This window comes from Cucumis sativus, chromosome 5 (genome assembly GCF_000004075.3).
Source record: "Cucumis sativus cultivar 9930 chromosome 5, Cucumber_9930_V3, whole genome shotgun sequence".
Classification (NCBI taxonomy): domain Eukaryota; kingdom Viridiplantae; phylum Streptophyta; class Magnoliopsida; order Cucurbitales; family Cucurbitaceae; genus Cucumis; species Cucumis sativus.
Genome location: NC_026659.2, coordinates 302,516 through 307,444, shown reverse-complemented (window position 1 = coordinate 307,444; position 4,929 = coordinate 302,516). Strand labels below are relative to the sequence as shown.

Here is a 4,929-nt window from a genome sequence, read left to right as displayed (position 1 = left end):
TTACTTTTTAACTTTTGAGATTAAAACATGAATGTCATTATGTTGTTAACATGTGTGCATGTAAAAAGCATACATATACACTAGTTCAATCTAAAAGAGAAAACCCTACTTAGTTTCGTGTTTGAGGTAAAAAAATGAAGGTTTGGAATTTGGATTGTCTTATCCACTTTAGAAAGTAATTTTGGTGGTGAAAGTTTGTGTAAATGTGATATTGTTTCGAGATATGATCTGTATGACGTTACTTTTGGCGTGATGTATGACGTTACTTTTGGCTTACTATGTCGGTCTTTTTTGTAAAGTCAAAGTGGGACCTTACCGTACTTACTCAAATCTCTTAACTTGATATGTCAAACGGCTAACGAGAGGATTACGTCATTATCTCTTAACTCGAAATGTCAAACGGTTAACGAGAGAATTACGTCATTATCACTTAACTAGATTTGTCAAACGGCTAACGAGAGAATTACGTCATTATCACTTAACTAGATTTGTCAAACGGCTAACGAGAGAATTACGTCATTATCTCTTAACTAGATATGTCAAACGGCTAACAGGAGGATTACATCATTTTGTAACGTATGCAACCTTTTGTAACGTATGCAACCTTGGTGGGATAAATAGTTTATAGCACACAATAATTAAGAATGTGGAAATGGATTGTTAAGTATATATTTATTTGATTTTTCACTACATTTATGGCACACGTTTGGGTCATTAAGAAAAGTACATGTAACATTAGAATTCTACCACATTTAATGTTGAATTAGGAGAGCATTAAACGAAGCACATGATTGTTTGGTTGAAACCATTATAATATAATGCATACAAAATTCAAACCAAATATAGAAAGGTATAAGGAAGGGAAAAGAATAAGCATATACATCATACTTCATTATGACACAGAAACTTACCTATTCTCACTCAATTAAACAATAGAACTTCCAAACTATAGAATTACAGAAGATTCAAAGTCATTTATTCAGAAAGACAACTCAAACTATTTGTTTGATAACACTTTCAGATCTAGATTTCTATGTATAAAAATAATGAATAAATAAAGTATGTCAAACAGACTCTCTCATTGTATAAGGAGAATCTTTGCTTAGACAATTGCATTTAGTTTGGTAATGTATCTCATAAATATAAAAAGGAAAATTGGAAGTTGATGAGGATAAGTAATTGTTTATATGTTGTCAATGTTGCCTTGGAAGAAAGTAAGTTGGTTTTGCTTCCAAGCAGCTTCTTCCAACTGCACAAAATAAAATGTTGTCAACAGCCACATGAAAGTCAAAAGGACCAAAAAAAATCTCAACGGAAGAAAGCAACCTTCTGATTTTGCCTGCTTCAGCCTTGTCCTTTGGTTACTTCACAAAAAGAACTGCACCCAAATAGTACTTTATGTAATACAATGAGCTTTTGGCCAAAAAGAAAGAACCTTCTTACACATGCTTGTTTTCACATAGCTTTCCAAATATCAGACACAAAATCCACTTCCTTTGTTTTTCGTTATTTTTAATGTGACTAGAGTAGAGAGAAGATGATATCTTTGGGCACCACGTTCTCGCTCTGCTCCTCCATAGATATTGATATATGTTGTGCTAGACTGAACATACAAAAAGGAAAAATGCGTGGATGTTCGGATTTGAAATCCAAATTCGATACTTAGCCCTGATATTTTCATGCACCTATTATTTCCTAGCTAGGTCTCATTGTATTTGTCACGAACAAGTTTCAAGAATAAAGACTTGTAATACTTCCAATCTAGGATTAAAATCTGGATTTAAAATCCATATTCTAACTAGTTCAAGGGCATTATATATAGTACTAAAGAGGAACGAATTTCAAATCACATTCCAAATCTTGGATTTGGGCGTGTTGCATATGTCTTACACTTGGCTTACAGGTTAGAGATGCTGAGAATTGTGCAAAGTAATTGACAATTATCTAGTGTATATTTAGTTTGTGCATTTTGTGAAGTGTAAAAATTTGTGAATCAACCCGTTGATTATACAGCTCATAATATATGATAAATAAGCCCACATATGGTATGTAGGCTTGAACGCCTCCCTGTCAAATCCACCCTGTAACCGGAAAACCCTCTCTTAACGTCTATCTTACTAATTCAACATGCAGTCAAGAAATGTAAGTTACACGAGATCTCACGGCTATCAATCACACAGGCAGCTCAACATGCAGTCAAGAAACGTAAGTTACACGAGATCTCACGGCTATCAATCACACAGGCAGCTCAACATGCAGCATGCACCAAGTATTACAATGATCAATTTTTATACTACAACAAGCATGTTACCAATCCTACGTAATATACCGCTTACAGCCAATGAAGCCCATCGCAAAAAATAATCCAATACCACTCCTTTTTCTTCCTTTATGTAGCTGTTAGTCATAAAAGACAAAGTAGAAGAATCCAGATTGAGATAGATAAAAATCTAAGGCAAGTGACAGTAAGTGGAAGGCATGAGGTAATTGCAGTAGCTGAAGGCCCCTTTCTGTAGGTGTAGGGTAAAGGAAAGGAAGGTACTATAGGTGGAGCCAATTGAGATCCCCCCACTTTGAATTCTTGTGTAATCAACTTTCTTTTTGCCATATATTGATACTTCACATATCACCAAAGTACGCAGCTAAGCAAAGTTTTGAGGAATGGAGATGCATTGCCAACTGCAATGAGAAAGAGGTGAATAAGAACTGTATTTATTTATTTATTTTCTTTTTTTGGTTCCCTAAAACCAGGCCAAACAACTGTTAGTTCTCTTAGCATAGATGCATCAAGATGCCTCATCTGATATCCAATAAAATGAAAAAGATCCAAGAATAGAACTATAACCTCATATAGTAAAAAATAATACCGAATAATGCAAAGGGACGAAGAAAATCCTAAACAATTGTTCATTTCAGAATAAACACACAAGAAAACCAATGGTCTTGTTAATGGCACTAAATAACCATTCTCAATTTTTCTATAAAAACAGAATTTTCCTTTTCAAAATGGAGGAGCCAGTTCAATAAACGAAACTTCTAAAGTAATTTTGGGATGATTTATATAATCATAAAAGCCCAAAGAACCTTCATTTATTCTTAAAAGACGCCTTTCCAGTCCAAAGGGAATGAGCGGCTTATTTAAATCCAAACAACAGTTCATGTTCCCAATTGGCAGACAATATGAATTAAAATCAGGAAAAAAAAAAGATGTCAAAGTTAAATCAACAACAGAAATACTCATTGAAGAATATTGCCACGTACTATTTTGTCTAGTTGGGAAAAGAAAACTACAGCAAAAAGCAAGTAAAAGATGCTCCACTCCACTTTTCTAGTCACACCTTAACATTTTCCTGCAAGCTTCTATAATGGCCTGACATGGAGAACCTATGCCTTGATATGGAAGAAAACTTGTTCATAATCTGAATCCACATAGAAACAATTAACCCACATGAGCATATTGTCATCCTAATCACATCACAAGAAGACAGCCAAGGAATTCTCCAGCTGAATCAATAGAACCAGGCGACCAATCAAAGCTAAGATCGCCGAATTTCTTCTTCAAAATGCGTGAAATTAAAGTCGATTAACGGGATAGAAGAAAGCTCGCATACGTTTTTTTCACCCACCACAAGAACACTGAACCGAGTCCAATCAAATTCACCTTCTCGTCCATACAAAATCCAGAAACGGGTAAATGGAATGAAATTACGGAAGAAATGTCGAATATTTCCGATTGTGAGGGATTGAACAGAGAGAGAAAATACCTTGCCGCCGAAAAAGATCGAAGAAATTTACGCCGATTGGAGGGTGCTGCCTGTTCGTCCCATCAACGACGTTAGAGTATTGATTGGCCCTTACTTACTTCCACAGTGCCACTTTCCAAAAAAGTTGTTAATTGAACTATTTTTCTAAACAAAAAAAGGTTTAATCATACAAATTTATATTAATTATTTGAGAAACTCTATTTTAAAATCAAATATTAAATTAGTTTTGAAAAATTAGGAAAATCGTAAAAAATATAACATTTCACGAAATATTTACAACTCTAGCAAATTTTGTCTCTACATAATTATGTTCTATAAAGTGGAAACGGTTTATCGTTTTTTCTACTTTTGAACAAATCTTTTAAATTATTAAAAAAATATATTTGAGAGTGATTTAGTGCTTTAATTTGAGGCTTTGAGAGTAATATCACTTTTCATTTTTTTGTCAGATAGGGTTAGCTCTAAATCATCATAAATGTTTGAATAACACAATTCTCATAAAATTTTGAATATCAAAATATCGAAGTTGTGAGGAGTACGTGAATAGAGTAACTCTTTTAAAGATGTAAAGGAGCTCTGAAGATTCAAATAACACAACTCTTATAAAGATTTAATGATCGATAAACACGTTTAGAACTCTGAAGATTAAAGCTTCAAATGTCCTACGTAAAATAACTATATCATAGGTAGAGTTTGTAATAGTTTGTCAATTGATGTGTTAATTATAATTAGAGAGGTCGTGAGAGATAACATTTTTCTTCTCCTTCTTGATCATCGTCGACTAATACTAAATTTAATAGTTTATTCACACTTGAAGCCATTTGGAGTTGAAACAAGGAGAATCACTTAGATTGTGTAATTTTTTTCTTACTTGGAGTAGAAATGACATTTTGATTTAAAAGTAATCAAAGTAGCAAACCGTGTCCTTAATATATGAAATCAATAGCATGATTTTTTTTTTAAAAAAATGTAAAACTATGAATAATCGACACACCAATTTTTGTAGTCCACTAAAAGTGTCGATATAATAGTTATTTAGTGGAACACACAAAGAACAATTGATTTACTAGTAAGAATAATCTGTAATACAAATAGAGATGTCTTAGCGTCAGTGAGTTTAACACACTCCTCTAAACTATAAAGTCGTCAAATAAAAGATTAAAAT

At 33.2% G+C, this 4,929-nt stretch overlaps 1 long non-coding RNA gene across 4 annotated transcripts; it reads right to left on the bottom strand.

The window, feature by feature from the left end:
- Nucleotides 1-896: 896 nt before the first annotated feature.
- LOC105435424 lies at nucleotides 897-3,880 on the bottom strand. 4 transcript variants are annotated; one of them, XR_004216439.1, is made up of 3 exons: nucleotides 3,339-3,876; nucleotides 1,327-2,679; nucleotides 897-1,249 (listed from the first exon to the last, which is right to left on the bottom strand). It is a non-coding gene; the product is annotated as an uncharacterized LOC105435424 (long non-coding RNA). The 4 variants fall into 4 exon arrangements; XR_004216441.1 differs by having other exon boundaries at nucleotides 897-1,603; nucleotides 2,330-2,679; nucleotides 3,339-3,869; XR_004216440.1 differs by having other exon boundaries at nucleotides 955-2,679; nucleotides 3,262-3,880.
- Nucleotides 3,881-4,929: the final 1,049 nt, after the last annotated feature.